This window comes from Oryctolagus cuniculus, chromosome 4, assembly GCF_051225735.1.
Source record: "Oryctolagus cuniculus isolate XC-2025 breed Fujian yellow rabbit chromosome 4, ASM5122573v1, whole genome shotgun sequence".
In the NCBI taxonomy this organism is placed as follows: domain Eukaryota; kingdom Metazoa; phylum Chordata; class Mammalia; order Lagomorpha; family Leporidae; genus Oryctolagus; species Oryctolagus cuniculus.
Genome location: NC_142870.1, coordinates 124242979 through 124260182, shown reverse-complemented (window position 1 = coordinate 124260182; position 17204 = coordinate 124242979). Strand labels below are relative to the sequence as shown.

The window sequence follows — 17204 nt, the reverse complement described above, 5'->3', positions numbered from 1 at the left end:
ACACCGAGGGCATGGAAACAATTAGAATTTTTCTCCAAGCTTCCACCAGCATATCTCCCACCACCAGCAAAGGCATCCAAACTCTGCCTTCATTTCTGTTCCTGGGCACGAATCTAAGAAGGACCAACCCCGCTGAGTGCGTGGTAGATGCTGCCATTTCTTCCCTGGTCAGGGACATCTCGCCAGGGATTCTCCTCTGTCCTGTGACATGAACCCTTCCTTTCCCACTAGATCTTTTCCACCAGCCCGCATCTCTCATCAGTCTACAGAATGCAGAACAAATAGAATCTGTCTCGATTCTCCTACTCCCTCTGTTTCTCTCCTTCCTTTTATAACAAAACTCCTGGAAAAGAGTTACCTGTAGCTGTCCCCAATTTCTCCCCCCCACCCCCGTGTGGAGCTTACTGTAATTGGGCTTTGGTCCTCAACTCTCCTAGTGCTTTTGTCAAAATCTGCATGAAATGGTTGGATCTTGGTCTTTATCTTATTTGGCCCATGAGCAGCATTGATATTGGCAGATCCTCAGGGTTGATCATTCAGCTTCCAGGATACCAAGCGTGCCTGCTTTGTCTCCTACCTTGCTTCTAATTGCTCTTTTTGTTGTCTTGGTCTTTTCTGGTTTATTCATTCATTCGTTCTTGCTTTCTTTTTAAAAGATTTGTTTATTTGAGAGAAAGAGTTGCAAACAGAGAGAGGGAGAGACAGAGAGAGAGGTCTTCCATCTGCTGGTTCACTCCCCAAGTGGCCACAACGGCTGGAGCTGGGCCAGACCAAAGCCAGGAGCCAGGAGCTTCTTTCAGGTCTCCCAAGTGGGTACAGGGGCCCAAGTACTTAGACCATCTTCCATGGCTTTCCCAGGCCATTAGTTGGAAATTGGATCAGAGGTGGAGCAGCCAGGACTCAAATCGGCACCCATATGGGATGCCGGCACTGCAGGCAGAGGCTCAACTTATTATGTCCCAGTGCCAGCCCCTCTAGTTCTTTCTAACCTCCACATGTAAATGTCAGTGTCATTCTTATGTGCATTAACTCTTTGGTGATCTCATCTCATGCTGTAAATGTCATCTCAACACTGATGATTCCCAGATTTATAAATGTGGTCTAGAATCCTCCACTGAACTCTTGATTTGGAAATCCAGCTGCCTATAATTATTGATGCCAATAATTCCCTTAAATTCAACATTTCCAAAACTTAATTCTCATTCTCACCACACCCCAAATCTATCCTCTCAAAGTTTTTTCTTCTGGTAGAGGAGGCAAAGCCCATTCCTTTATCCATGAACTCGTTATTGAGGGTCCACTACGTGCTAATGCCTGGCAACTGAGGGCCTGGGGGTGGAAAGAGAAGAATCCATGTAGGTTTGGCAACACCATTAATGCTTTATTTGTTTCATGCTCTCAAATTTACCCTGAATCTGGCCACTTCTCAGCACTTCTATTGCTGCCTTTCTGGTCCAAATTGCCATCATCTCTGACTTGCTCATGGCACTGGTCTCCTTGCTTTTATTCTCGTTCCTCTAAGATCCATTGTCAACCCAGCAGTTGGTATGATCCTCTAAAGACTCAGGCAAAACATTGTTATTTCGCTGTTTAAAATTCTCCAGTGGCTACTCACCTTATTCTAAAGAAATCCAAAGTCACTACAGTGACCAAGAAACTCCTTTTCACATCTCCTGACCCCCTGGTTGCCTCTTTGACCTCAATTCGTAAAGCCCTCTCCCTTACCTATTGTGCTTTTCTCACCCTGGCCCATTGTTTGGTCCCTGGAACTCTCTAGGCACGCTCCTGCCTCAGGGCCTTTGCACCTGCTGTTCCCTCTGCCCAGAACACTCTTAGCCCAGATAACACCAATGCTCACTCCTCAACTTTTTCATGCCTTTACTTAATTGGTACCTTCTTAGTCAGGTTTTCCCAGGCTATCCTATGACAAGAGAAATCTCCAGCCACTCCCAATCACTATCCATGAGGCCGGTCCTTTGAAAAGAGAAAGGCTTTATTATTGCTTGTGAGCAAGGAGGCAGGAGACTCTGACTCAAATCTGCCTTTCCAACTAGGGGGCTGGGAAGAGCCTTATGGATTAGGTAGGAGAAAGCTGGTGTGGGGGAATGCTCAGCAAGGCAAGTTTTGATTGGAGAAGTCGGGCTCAGGCCAGCAAGGAAATGTCTAAGGGAACTCTTCCTTCTGCAAGGGCTCTGGTGGTGTGCTCAGGTCTCCTGTTCTGGCTTCTGTGGCTCCTCCACGTGAATCTTCTGCACATGCCTAGGCTGTGTGACATGTAGTGGTCTGCTCTGAGCTCCCTTCACCCAGGCTTGGCCATGTCCTAAAACGCCAGTATTTAAAAAAAAAAAAAATACAATCAGATCTATTGGTCCATAAAATGACTGGGGAAGCATCATGAGGCCTTGGTGTTTGGGACATCAAGGGGGAACCCACGAAAGGGCAGCCTACTGGCACTTCCCCCCCTCGCACACTACCTTACATACTATATCTTCTGTTTTCATGTTTTCATTTTTCTCTGTTGTTATATGATGTCAAATCTAATGGAAGACAAAAAAATCTATTGCAGTCATCAATATTTAATATGCTCTATATTTGATTAACTTGTTTTGTCTATTTTATCCACTGGAACATGAACCCTATGTGAGCAAATTTCTTTTTTTTTTTTTTTTTCTACAAATGTATTCCCCAATTCAATCTGGGCTGCCACAAAGACAGACAGAAAGTGCAAGGATTTTTCTTTGGCATCCTAGTGCAAACCAAAATAACAACAGCAAATTCTCCAAGGTCTATTGTGGATGCATAAACTTCTGTCTTGATTGACCTGTAACAGCACCTAGCATGTGGCAGGCACTCAATAAATACCTTTTGGAATGAATGAGTGAATTTGACAATTGATCTTGTCCTTTCTTTGTAGTTTTTGTTGTATTTCACTCACACTGTATAACCCTTTCATATAAATGTTTTGGTTCCAAAACTACAAAATCCAAATCACAAAATCCTTGCAGGTTAATTTACATATTACCTTCTTTTTGTTTCATAATCCAAACAATACTTGGCTTCACACGTAGAAGATTCCCTTAAGATTGGGAAATTTTTCATAGTTTGTTTCTTCCCCCAGACTCCATCTCATGTACTATCGCAAATGGTTTGTTTTTCTATTTTATACTTGGCCATGGGCAGCCCCAGATCCAGTCCACTCTGGGAAAAGTGATTCTCTGAAGAGTACAAGAGCCAAGGGGATTTTCCACTTGACTGGAACCAGCAGATCTGTTCATCAGATTGTAGTGGCAGTCCAAGATAATCCAAGCAAAGAACTGTCGAAATGCATACTTCTTACTTTGCATTTGTGAATTCTGGTTGACAAATTTTTATACTCCTACTTGTCTTCAGGAAAATCAGAAAACTAATCATTCTTTATTAGATTCACATCAAGATGGGTCCCTCAGGGGGATCCTAGAAACCTTTGCTAATGAACCAGCCTCCGGTTGTTTGATCTGGGGACAGCTATCCCCATCTCCTCTACTTGCCTGAGGGATGGCTCTCCAAAGCATTAGGGAACAAGGAAGTGCACTAGGCTGGGACAAAGCAAGGATCATTTCTAATATGTTCAGAATGTTAACTGTTACTAACAAATGATTGTTTTGTATTATAAGTCCTGACTTTTGAATTGCCTTTTTCCCCCACTTAGGTTCATTAATTCATTTATAGATTTGTTTTTACGCATCTCTTATTATAGTCATTTTTTTTTTTTTTGGATGTATTTGTTTGAGAGGCAGAGTTACAAACAGAGAAGGACAAAGAGAGAAGTCTTCCATTACTGGTTCACTTGCCAGATAGCAGAAACAGCCAGAGCTGGGCTGAGCCAGAGCCAGGAGCCAGGAGCCAGGAGCTTCTTCCAGGTCTCCCATGTGGGTGCAGCACTCCTAAGCACTTGGGCCATCTTCTACTGCTTTCCCAGGCCATAAGCAAGGAGGTGGATAGGAAGTAGAGCAGCCAGGACCCAAACTGGCACCCATATGGGATGCCAGTGCCACAAGAGGAAACTTAACCTGCTATGCCACAGCGCCAGCCTCATCCTTATTTTCAACTTCTCTATGATATGGGAGTGTATATCTTAATTTTTATTCCAGGTTCCTGCCCCCAGAGTGATAAGAATTCAGAGCAGAGGCAAAAGTGATATACAAGTGAGACCAGGATTAGTTTAAAAGCAAGAGAATAAATATACCTTCACGTGTGAGTGTGGGCAACCCCGCATGCAGAGAGACCCGTCATGAGTGGGCCAGGGTGCTGCACGTGAGGAGAGTTCATGCATGGGAGGAGACCAAGAAGGACCAACAAGGTCAGGGAGCCACAGGCAAAAAAGGGCCACCCCACCGTGGGACAGTTCCCCTTATGGGGAGATGATGGTCCCCTCACTGAATGTACAAGTGAGGTGGCACTTGGGTGGGCTTAGCGTGCAGGAGGCTCTCTGGGAGTTTCACTGGAACTCCAGATGGAGTTTAACTCCCATACGGCCATAGTGGTGTCTCTTCCATCTGGTATAGCAAAAGCAGGTGCATCATGGGAAGGTGGGTGCACTGGATTAACAAGTAAGGGGGTGAGGGCTGGCACTGTATCATAGCGGGTGAAGCCACTGCCTGCAGCGCTCACATCCCCTATGGGCACCAGTTGGAGACCCAGCTGCTCCACTTCCGATCCAGGTCCCTGCTGATGCATCTGGGAAAGCAGCAGAAGATGGCCCAAGTGCTTGGGTCCCCCCACTCTCGTGGGAGACCCAGAAGAAGCTCCTGGCTCCTGGCTTCAGTCTGGCCCAGCTGGCCATGTGGCCATTTGGGGAGAGAACCAGCAGAGAAGCAGCAGATGGTCTCTCTCCCTCTCTCTCTCTCTCCACCCCCTAACTCTTTCAGATAAAATAAATGAATCTTTAAAAAAAAAAAAAAAGTAATGGGGTGGAGTTGCAATACTTATCTACACAGAAATTAGGAACAAAATCTTTCAGCTCATCTAATCTTCTGCCTATTTCCCCCGTATCATTCCTATAGCCCCACTTTCATGCAGTATCTCTCATGTAGTAGATATCGTCTGTTGGCTAAATGACAGACGTCTAGATGTCACTTAAAATAAAACCACTTGAGGTTAACGCCCTGGCCTGAAGCGCCAGCATCCCATATGGGCGCTGGTTCAAGACCCAGCTGCTCACTTCTGATCCAGCTCTCTGCTATGGCCTGGGAAAGCAGTAGAGGATGGTCCAAGTCCTTGGGCCTCTGCACCCATGTGGGAGACCCAGAAGAAGCTCCTGGTTCCTGGCTTTGGATCAGTGCAGCTCCAGCTGTTGCGGCCAATTGGGGAATGAACCAACGGATGGAAGACCTCTCTCTCTCTCTTTGCCTCTCCTTCTCTCTCTGTGTAACTCTGACTTTCAAATAAATAAATCTATCTTAAAAAAGAAAAAGAAAGAAAGAAACCACTTAATGGCTTCCTGCTTTTCATTAGGCCACACAGCTTTGATTAGGCCAACATCCCCCTCTGTACTGTCTTCGGAATTAACCTGCTTCACCTGGTTAAGGCAGACTTCACCTTCTCCCGCCTAACACAGAGCTGCTCAGAGCGGGGAGCCAGTCCTGGTCTGTGACGGTGCTGTAAGCAGCGGGCCTGGCTGCACTTACTCCTTTGTGAAAGGAGTCAAGGAGACAAAGGTGTACAGAAAAGCACAGTTTATTTAAAAGTTAGGACACACTCAGACACGAGTACACACACGTCTCTCCTGGAAAAAGAGCGGCATAAAAGTCGAGGTTGTCCCACATAGGGAAAGGGCCAGTGGCCCGAGTGAATATTCAGAGTGAGGTCAGGGTGGGACTTTAGTACTGCCCACCTTCCTGTCCTTTTCTTTGGGAATCCCAGAGGTGTCGCAGCATCTCCACATGAGGCTGCAGCATACCAGTGGTCATTCTGGAATCTTGGCCGTGATGGAGAAGGGGCGTGCTGAGCCTGTAGCCTTGTGGGATCGGCACAGAAGGGGGTGGGGTTTGTGCCTTGTGGGACCACGGCAGTGTGGCTGCTGGCAATTTCTCCACTCCTCTTCGCTCACTAGCTCCCTGCGTGACCACATTAAAGGATTGTTACAGGTGTGTGACAAGTGCAGAAACAGAAAGTCAGCATTGAGAAATCTTTACATCAACTTGTCATAGCCCTTAAAGCCAAAAACATGATAATATTTGTAGGAAAGCACTTTTAAATTATGTGGGGGTGGGCATTGTGGTGTAGAAGGTAAAGCCGCAGCCTGCAGTGTCGGCATCCCATATGGGCGCCAATTTGAGTCCCAGATGCTCTACCTCTGACCCAACTTCCTGCTAATGTGCCTGGGAAAGCAGCAGAGGATGGCTCAAGTCCATCTTTTAAAAAAATTATATGAGGGGTCTTCAAAAAGTTCATGGGAAATGCTCATATCTTTTTTTTTTTTTTTGACAGGCAGAGTAGACAGTGAGAGAGAGAGATGGAGAGAAAGGTCTTCCTTTTTGATGTTGGTTCACCCTCCAATGGCCGCTGTGGCTGGCACGCTGCGGCCGGTGCACCACGCTGATCCAATGGCAGGAGCCAGGTACTTATTCTGGTCTCCCATGGGGTGCATCCACTGCACTCCCTGGCCACAGCAGAGAGCTGGCCTGGAAGAGGGGCAACCGGGACAGAATCCAGCGCCCCGACCGGGATTAGAACCCGGTGTGCCAGCGCTGCAAGGCGGAGGATTAGCCTAGTGAGCCACGGCGCCAGCATATTTTTTTTTTTTTTAGGATTTATTTATTTGAAAGACAGAGTTACAAAGAGAGGGAGAGTCAGAGAGACAGATCTTCCATCTGCTAGCTCACTCCCCAAATGGCCGCAAGGACCTGGGCTGGTTGAGGCCAAAGCCAGGAGCCAGGAGCTTCTTCTGGGTCTCCCATATTGGTGCAGAGGCCCAAGCACTTGGGCCATCTTCTGCTGCTTTCCCAGGCCACAGCAGAGAGCTGGATTGAAAGTGCAGCAGCTGGGACTCGAACTAGCACCCTATGGGATGCAGGCAGCAACCTGTTATGGCGACAATGCTGACCCCGCTCATTATGTAAAACATTTAAAACATTCCATTTACCATGTACTTTTTGAAGTACCTTCATATTCTACAAAAGTGATTGGTCTGTGATAAATGCAAATTATTAAAAGCAAAATCCAAAACAAAAAGCATGAAACAGTGCTTTAACAAGCTTGCTCTGGGGGCTGGTGCTATGGCATGGCGTGTAAAGCCACTGCCTACATTGCCAGCATCCTATATGGGTGCCGGTTCGAGTCCTGGCTACTCCAGTTCCAATCCAACTCTCTGCTAATGTGCCTGGGAAAGCAACAAAAGATAATCCAAGTCATTGGGTCCCTGCACCCAAGTAGGAGACCCAGAAGAAGCTCCAGGTTCCTGGCTTCAGATAGGCCTAGCTCAGGGTCGTTGCAGCCAAATGGTAAGTGAACCCCCTAAATAACCCAAAGGCCACGCTACAGCCAGCCCCCTCCTGGCTAGAGGCCAGGGGAAAGAGAGGGGCCACACCCTGTCCCAGGCTTTTAACCCACTTCCAAAGGGGAGTGGTTAATTAACCTGATTGGCCAGTGGGCACTCAGGTGTGGCCAGGTAGAGTCACACAGGGGCTTGGTGAAGCTCACAAACCTAATCAATTTTAGCCTCATCAATTTTTAACCCACCTACTTCAGATGGAAGATCTCTGTCTCTGCCTCTCTGTAACTCTTTCAAATGAATAAATAAATCTTAAAAAAAAAAAAAAGCTTGCTCTGAGCACTTTTCTTTAGCATGATGTTCGAAGTGTGAGCTGTGCTTCCCACATTTTTGGTTACGCTTTTACCATGTTAGTACAACATTGTCGTTATATCTTTTTTTAAATAGATCTTTTATTTCTGGCTCTAATTTATTTTTAAAATACACAATCACAACATAAGGGAAAAAAATCGGTATCAGTGGCCAAAAACAGAAGTTAAAGATAAAAATAAATGCAATAAAAACAAAGCAAAGGAAATCAGTTCTAGCCGGAAAACTGCCTGAAGCTCTATACTTTTGCCGGTAACGCTAACAATAGTGACAAAGAAGTATTAGAAAGGTGTTAAAGATCTATTAGCTCCCAAGTGAGACCTCCTGTTTGGTTTAAGCAGAAGGAAAGAGAATTAAAGAGGTAATCATATTCTATCTGATGCGATGGCACGCCTGGCCCTGTCGGGGCACATGGAAGAGGCACCCCATAGCACAAACAGCAGTGATGCCGTTTATGAAGGCGCTGCCAGTGTTCCCAAGCCTAGCATGGAATGCACAAGAAATGTTTGTTGTGGTAACTAAGTGGCATTTCCAGAGGCTATACGACAATTTAAAGTGTCTGTGTTCCAAATGTTTGTTTATCAGGGTTTTGCTTTTTTCAACATGGAGCAGACTTTCTCCAGAAGCCACGCTATAAATAGGAGCAGAGAAGCCGGAACGCAGATGGAGTACTTCACATTTGCATTGAAAAAGCCTCGCAAACTAGGCTGTTGCAAATGCAAGTGTGGCATTTCAACCCCACCGGCTGCCTCCTCGCCGGTGGCTCCCGGTCGCAACCCCCTGGCAGGCGGTCCCTGCCGGAGAATGGACCGAAGGATGAGATGAGTTTTTGTCAGCGCATAGGATGTCTGCAGTCCTTCAAAGGCACCGGGGTTTCCCGAGTGGCGTCCCTGAAATGGCCCTTCTTGGAGTCGGGGGTGGGGCGGGGGCTTTGGGGTCTGTCAGAAACAAGGAAGGTGAGAGAGCACAGCTTGAGGCGGCTCGGTCCAGCTGTGCCCTGGAACTGAGGGAAGCACACGACTCTCCAGGCTCGCTTCCGGACACCGGTGCTGGCGCGGCCGCGCGGAGAGTGTGCGGACAGACCCCCATTTGTAAGCTTCAGCCTGCTCCGGCCAAGGGGGTCCCGCTCCCCTCCCCCACTCCTCCCGGGCCCCGCCTCTGGCCCCGGGGAGCTGCCAGGAGGCGTGTGCTTTACCTCGTATTTCACTCTTCCGCAGAAACTCAGCAAGCGGCGCTGACAGCACCCCAGGGGACTCCTAGCACCTCCTCAGTCTCCACGGAGACGCCTCCTGAATGAAAAGATCTAAAAAGGGAAACACACACATCACACACACACACACACCCCTTCCTGTTCTCGCTCCAGCACCAGCCTATTTTGCGCTCCGGGCTCCCACACGCCACAGCCTCATTTTCCTCCCGGAGCTCGTCCCCTCCGTCCTTTCCTCCGCTTCTGCCACCTCCCCCGCCCCACACGCGGACGTGCGCAGTCTCCGCCCGGTTACCCGGGGGCTGGGCGAGCCGCGGAAGGAGGGGAGCGCCCGGCGCGTCATCTGCCTCCAAACTTTGCCTCGCCCTCCGTGTGCAAAAGCCAGGAAAGCATCTCCCGCAAGTACCCGAGGACACTTAATGTTTTCCGGTCCCCCTCGTCACTCCCCCGCCCCCGGCCCTATCCATCCGTGAGCGCATAACTCATTTCAAGGCTGCTATGGCGACCTAACTTTCCTCGGCGCGACAGCCACAAAAGATGATGGCTCCTCGTCGTCCAGCCTTGGGCCACTCCCCCATCCTCCCCACCCACCCACCCACCCACCCAGGCTGGGCGACTGTGTGTGGCTTTTCTATTTTTGCTGTTGGTGAGAGGGGCACACTACTGGGTGCTTAGGAAAGTGAGGATACGTAGGAGAAAATTGTTTAAACCTTGTTTTAGGTACAATGTTAGATAATGGGCTGAGTGTTTTTCTTCAAGCCAAGACCGCTTTTTCAGATAAGGAATTTATGTCCAAGGAATGCAGGGGCTCTAACTGTTCACCTGAAAAAAGTACAATGAAAACACTGCCAAAGTACACAAAAGTCTGCAAGCACAGATCAAATGGTGTGTGTCTTACATATTTTTTTTCCAGATTTGCCAACTAAACTCACTGTTTTAAATGTAAAGATTTCTCACCTGAAATGTTGCAAACAAAAATATACTGAGTGTTTTCCAAAGTGTGAATCCCACGATTTTAAAATGTTGGTTTCTCCTACACTTTCTGACTTTCCACAACCCTGCATAATGTTCATATTTTTATAAACCTAACAAGTGGACACTGTGCTTAGTGTACATTTTCTTCTGCAGCCTTCCAAGTTAATTGGATTACTAGGAGAGCTACTTATTTACATATAACCTCTCCCATAAAGAAGACCTATTTAAATTCAGAGTAAGCATCTCATGATATATTTATCAGAAAATTCCAAACATGAGGATGATGTGGGGTTGTGCATTTTAATGAAACCCTCAAGCCTCAAATGAGAGACAGGATAGAAAAGGGTCACAGTGTCCTATTTCTTCTTTACTCTAAAAATAGAATTATTACATAAATATTCTATCTGTATTACACAATAAATCTAAATAAGTAAGAGAAAAATTCTGCCTACATTCTTGTCACGTCAGCAGATCAGCTTTTTATTTGACTGGTTCCTAGCCATTGTGGATAATTGCAATGAATGCATTCTGCCATTTTCAATTAACACCATCTCAGAAGCATGTTCCATGTCACGGTGTAGTTTATGTAATTTAAAGTTTAGTAACTGCACCATATTTTTAATTCTTTTGTGCAGCATTTGTTTCATAATCTTTTTCCTAATAAATACTGTTGCAATGAATTTTTAATTAGCTTTTACTTTTTTTAAGAAAAAGATTGATTTATTTTTTTGATAAGCAGAGAGATCTTTCATTCACTGTTTCACTTTCCAAATGACTGCAACAATCAGCTCTAGGCCAGGCTGAAACCAGGAAACCATAACTCCATCTAGGTCTCCCACTTGTGTGGCAGGGACACAAGCACTTACGCCATCATCTGCTGCTTTCCCAGGCACATTAGCAGGGTGCTGGATCAGAAGCAGAGGAGCCAGGTCTCAAACCAGCTCCGAGATATGGGATGCTGGCATTGCAAGCACTGCAGTGTAACCCGCCGTACCATAATGCCTACCCCAATTTTTTTCTTTTCTTAGATTTGTTTGTTCAGAAGCCAATCCAAGAGGTAGGATAAAGGTCAAAATGTTTTTATTTCACCTGATAACTGAGGGGCTGGGAGTCCCCTTCCACAATCTCTCACCTTGTCCATCAGAGCTAGACATTTCTCCATCAGAGATTTATCCAATAGTTGCAACTCTGTCACTACTTGATCATGGTTTTGTTTGTTTGTTTTAATTTATTTGTTAATATGAGAGATCTTCCATCTGCTGGTGCACTCCCCAGACACCCGCAACAGCCAGGGCTGGGACAATCCGAAGCCAGGAGCTTCTTCCAGGTCTCCCACATGAGTGCAGGATCCAAGTACTTGGGCCATCCTCCATTGTCTTTCCAGGCACATTAGCAGGGAACTAATCAGAAGCAGAGTAGCCAGGTCTTGAACCAGCGCCCATATGGGAGGCAGCTGCTTTACCCTCTATGCCACAGTTCTGACCCCCTCCTTATTGTTTTAATTTGCTTTTCTTTTACCACTAGTGAGTATATTTTCCATATATTTGCTTACTGGTTATTTCCTCTTGAATGAAGTGTCTATTGCTTTCCCCAGCTCGTTATCATATGTACTAACAATATTTTCCAATTTTTTTTCCTTTTCCCTTTTAATGCAATTCTGAGGCTATGTTAACAAGCCACATGCACCTCCAGTTCTCACAGAATAGCTTCGGAAAGCTGTGTGTATTGATTTTGCTTCAAAGGGCAGATGCAAATCACTAATATACATGTTTCCAGAGACAATAGAAAACAGGCAAATGTTGGGATTTTCATAACACATCAGGCATAAATGATGCAAACATCTTTGTTGATGCTCAATTTCTGTTGTAGCCTTTTTTTTTTTTTTTTTTTTTTGGTTTTTGCACAGTACAAATAGGGCAATCAGTTAAAATAGAATGGGACTTTTGAGGACCTTCAAGTAGGTAACAGGGTTAGGGAATTTGGAATGTAGAGAGGCAGGAGCTGGACTTTCTTGGGGTGGCAAGAGGCCAGAGCTTATGGCACGGGATGGACATGTAAGGGCAGACTGGGAAGAACTAAGGTTAAGAACTTCTGCTGTCTAGGATCTTCCCCGTTCATGTCTCTTTACCATTCACATCTTTCACGTCTTCCTCATTCACATCTCTTTACTCCTTCCTGATCACTGGATCTGATTTCCACAGGAAGTGTTTGCAATTTTTTTTTTTTTTTTTTTTTGACAGGCAGAGTGGACAGCGAGAGAGAGAGACAGAGAGAAAGGTCTTCCTTTTGCCGTTGGTTCACCCTCCAATGGCCGCCGCAGCCAGCGCCCTGCGGCCGGCGCACCGCGCTGATCCGATGGCAGGAGCCAGGTGCTTCTCCTGGTCTCCCATGCGGGTGCAGGGCCCAAGCACTTGGGCCATCCTCCACTGCACTCCCTGGCCACAGCAGAGAGCTGGTCTGGAAGAGGAGCAACCGGGATAGAATCCGGTGCCCCGACCGGGACTAGAACCCGGTGTGCCGGCGCCGCAGGCAGAGGATTAGCCTAGTGAGCCGCGATTGTTTTTAATGTCTCCCTTCCTTTCCTTTCCCTCTGCTGCAATCTTTCCCAAATTCACCTAGTCTTTCCTTTTCTTTTCTGATAGCAGTGTAGCACAATCAACATTGGGTTCAGGCAAGCTGGGTCCAGGCCCTGCATTAGATATTATTTGACTTTGATCGGGTTGCTCTTTGAGCTTTAGCTTATTTGTCTGCAAAATGGAACAATAATAGAAGGCTGATATGATTACAAGAGAAAATGTTTGAATGTGTAGCACAATGTGGTAGACTGTTCTGTTGCTCACACATGTTTGGTGTTCTTTCTTGGGAGAGGATTAGATTTCCCAACCCCACTGATGTCAGCCTAGGCCATCCAGACTGATTTAACCAATGAAATATGAGTGGAGGTGACATATGACACTTTGAGGAAGATTTAAGAGCCAGTACCTTTTGCTGTATTCTTTTTTCCCTCTGGCGTAATGACCAGCAATGTTCCAGATATCAATTGTTCCACCACTCTCAGTTCCAGAGTAAAGAAGATGTAGACTAGGGTCAGAACTAATATGCAAATAGACAAGGAACATGAGTAAGAAAGAACCCTCTGCTGTTATAAGCTATAAGCCATTGAACTTTGGGGATTGCTTGTTATCACTGTAAATCTAGCCCATAGCCGACTGATGCACACAATATATGTTAATTTGTAAGAGCCTAATGTTATATGCCAATATTACTCAAGATCATTCCACTGTCCCCTCTTTATCCTGCTACTCTAAAGCCTAAGAAGTTTCATGAGAAGTGAGAAGTTTCATGAGAAGTAGTTCAGAAGCTGTGAGAAGTTTATTCCAAGGAACAACCATTGGGAAGAAGTTAACTTCAGCAGAAACAGGATAGAAAAATCAGTCCCTGAGGCTGGCATTGTGGTGTAACAAGTGAATCATATTTCCAAGTGCCTGTTCGAGTCCTGGCTGCTCTGCTTTTGATCCAGCTGCCCACTAACGTGCCTGAGAAAGCAGCAGATGACCCAGGCACTTGGGCCTCTGCCACCCAGGTGGGAGACCCAAATGGAATTCCTGGCTCCTGGTTTCTGGCTGGCCCAGCCCCAGCTGTTGCAGTCATTTGGGGAGTGAACTAGAGATGAAAGATCTCTTTCTCTGTCTCTTCCTCTCTGTGACTCTGCCTTTCCAAAATAATAAATAAATAAACAAAAGAAATCTTAACAAAAAAAGAAAAAGAAAAAAAAGATAATTCCTGAAGATTCCATTATTCTTTTTTAAAAAAGACTTATTTTATTTATTTGAAAGACAGAGTTACAGAGAGAGTCTTCCATCTGCTGGTTTACTCCCAAAATGGCCACAAGGGCCAGGGCTGGGCCAGGCTGAAGCCAGGAGCCAGGAGCTTCTTCTGGGTCTCCCACGTGGCTGCAGGGGCCCAAGCAAATGGGCCATCCTCCTCTGCTTTCCCAGGCACATTAGCAGCTAGCAGAATCGGAAGTGGAGCAGCAGGACTCAAACCTGCGCCGGTATGGAATGCTGGCGTCACAGGTGTCTATTTAACCCACTACTCCACAGCGCCAGCTCCAGTTCTATTATTCTTCTGTAACTGATGTATGCATTAGTTTTTCTTTTGCTGAACATTCAAATAATACTAATATATAAGGGTACTTCAAAAAATTTATGGAGGAGCAGGTGTTGAGCCTGTCAGTTAAGGTTCTTGAGTTCCACATCAGGGTGCTTGGGTTAAACTTCCAGTTCTGGCTCTTGATTCCAGCTTCCCCACCCTGGGAGACTGTCATAATGACACAAGTAACTGGTATTCCTTCTACTCATGTGGGACACCTGGGTTATGAGCCTGGATCCTGGTTCTTGCTCCAGGCTAGTACTGACTGGCTGTTGCAGGCATCTGGGGAGTGAACCAGTGGATGGGACTTCTGTCCCTGTCTCCCTCTGTCTCTTTCTCTCTGCCTCTGAAGAAAACAGATAAGTTTACAAGTTCATAGGAAGTGGAATTAAAAGATAAGTTTCTTTTATTACAAAACTGTCTTGAAATCCATGCATAAAATGAGCCTTCAAGTAGTTCATGAAAAATACATGTTATGAAAAAACCCCCTGTTGCCCCTCTTCCAGGCCAGCTCTCTGCTGTGGCCAGGGAGTGCAGTGGAGGATGGCCCAAGTACTTGGGCCCTGCACCCCATGGGAGATCAGGATAAGTACCTGGCTCCTGCCATCGGATCAGCACGGTGCGTCGGCCGCCGCACACTGGCCGCGGCGGCCATTGGAGGGTGAACCAACGGCAAAGGAAGACCTTTCTCTCTGTCTCTCTCTCACTGTCCACTCTGCCTGTCAAAAAAAAAAAAAAAAAAAAAGAAAGAAAGAAAGAAAAAACCTACACATAAAGTTCAAAGTGGTTCTGCACCAAAGTAACTCAACTTTTAATTTTCCACGAACATTTTGAAGCACCCTTGTAGAAAACAAAATGTATTTCTCCTGTACATCTGTTATCCACGGCGAAAGATGAATGAATACACAGTAAGTTATGAAGTGGATCATAATCGAGGCAGAATATATGTAAATGTGTCATTTGTGACACTATGCTGAAGTTCCAAAAGCCTACTGGATTCATTAGAATTGTCAGAAATATTAGCTCTGGCTTAATTCAGACAGAATAATCAATCTCTGATGTCAGGGGTATTGGGTAAACTATTTTTCAGAGTTCCAAAACTCATGAAAATCTAAATTTTTCTAGTATTTTTTAATGGACTTGTTCTTTTTAAAAAATCACATTAGTTTAGGTAAGATAAAATTTGTGAGTATTGCAGGACTTTAGCCTTCTTTCAGAAGTTACTGACTTCTTGGGGAGTGAACCAGCAAATGGAAGATTCTCTCTCTCTCTCCTTCTCTCTGTGTAACTCTGCCAGTCAAATAAATAAATCTTTAAAACAAACAGACAAAAATAAGTTCTTGACTTCTGTTTCTGACCATGATGGAGCAGCTTTGTCTAGACACACCCTCCCATCCTAATGCAAAATGTGTGGATTATTTGCAGTCATTGAACAACAGGCAGTACAGGGTTTTAAGGCCTGAGAGAAGAGAAACAAATGAGATGAGCCCTACAACAGTCCTAGCTTTCTGCCCCCAGCACTTTTCAGATGCTAGTGTGGCACAGTATGACAGTCGTAGTGAGCTGGAGAGACAGAGATTGGAATTTTGGAAGGTGGGGAAGTTGGGCTTGGAAGATCAGAGTTTCAGAAAGGAGGATGCTGTAAAGAAAGAGTTCAGAAAATTGTTGCCCTTGAGACTGCCACTGAATAAACAGGCACAAAGGCACAGGTGGAATCCCAATGGAGCTTCATTATACAGTGACTGGGGAGCTGGAATCCAAACTATTCCCAGCATTACACAGGCCTGGAAGATGTTACTTCTGACCAGCTAGAAAGGAATGTCTTTGATGACACCTAATAACAGAGCTTCAAAACTCTTGAAGTAAAAACCAAGAGAATGCAAAGAAAATAGAGAAATCTACAATACAGTCAGATATTTAAAAATTCTCTCTCAACAGTTTGTAGAACAAGCAGGCAGCAGATCAGTAAGGACATAGAATATTTGAACAACACCATCAACCAACTTGGTCTGATGGACATTAGTAGAGGGCTCTACCTATCAATAGCAGAATACACATTCTTTATAAGTGCACACAGCAGGGCTAGTGCTGTGGCACAGTGGCTTAAAGCCCCAGCCTGCAGCGCCAGCGTCGCACGTGGGCCCTGTCTGGAGTCCCAGCTGCTCTGTTTCCTAGCCAGCTACCTGCTGGTGTGCCTGGGAAAGCAGTGGAGGAGGGCCTGAGTCCTTGGGCCCCAGCATCCACTTGAGAGACCCAGAAGCAGCTCTGGCTCCTGGCTCCTGGCTCCCAGCTTCAGAGCAGCTCAGCTCTCTCTGGCCTTTTCGACCATTTAGGGAGTGAACCAGTGGATGGAAGACCTCTCACTCTCTGTCTCTGCCTCTCTGTAAATCTTTCAAATAAATAAAAATAAAGCTTTAAAAAAATAAGTTCACACTGAACAATTGTCAAGATGACATTCTGGATCTTAAACAATAAATTGAAATCATCCCGAGTTTATTCTCTTACCATAAGAGGCTTTAATTAGAAATCAGTAACAGAATAATATCTGGAAAACCCTTGAATATTTGGAAATTATACCACACAGTTCTAAATTGTGCATCAAAGAAGAAGCACAGAGAAATCAGAAAACATTTTGATGGAAATAAAACTAAATGTACAACATCTCAGAATTAATGGGATGGAGGAAAAGCAGTGATTAGATGTAAATTTTACTTTTAAATGTTGACATTAGAGAAGAAAAAGGGTCCAAGATCAGCAATCAAATTTTTCAAATTGAGAAGCAAAAAAAATTTTGAAAGTGGGGGGGCAAGATTAAATCAAAGTAAGCCAAAGGAAGGAAATAACAAGGATAAGAGCAGACATTGGTAAAATAGAGCACAAACAAAAGAGAAAAATCAATGAAACAAAAAATTGGTTCTTTGAAAATGTCAATAAAATGAGTTAAGTCTCCAGGTAAGCTGATGAAGCAGAAAGAAGACACTAAAGTTAGAAACCAAGATGGGATATTACTAGAGTCTAAGTATTAAAAGT

General features: G+C 45.3%; 1 long non-coding RNA gene and 1 other non-coding gene across 11 annotated transcripts; both read right to left on the bottom strand.

The window, feature by feature from the left end:
• Positions 1 to 1975: 1975 nt before the first annotated feature.
• LOC108177962 (uncharacterized) lies at positions 1976 to 9633 on the bottom strand. Of its 10 annotated transcripts, XR_016232614.1 has the most exons (5): positions 9554 to 9624; positions 9036 to 9143; positions 5873 to 6095; positions 2475 to 2537; positions 1976 to 2320 (listed from the first exon to the last, which is right to left on the bottom strand). It is a non-coding gene; the product is annotated as an uncharacterized LOC108177962 (long non-coding RNA). The 10 variants fall into 10 exon arrangements; XR_016232616.1 differs by lacking the exon at positions 5873 to 6095 and having other exon boundaries at positions 9530 to 9633; XR_016232609.1 differs by lacking the exon at positions 9554 to 9624 and having other exon boundaries at positions 9036 to 9174.
• On the bottom strand, positions 2675 to 2801 carry LOC127483069 (small nucleolar RNA SNORA31). The gene has a single exon (XR_007909037.2). It is a non-coding gene; the product is annotated as a small nucleolar RNA SNORA31 (small nucleolar RNA).
• Positions 9634 to 17204: the final 7571 nt, after the last annotated feature.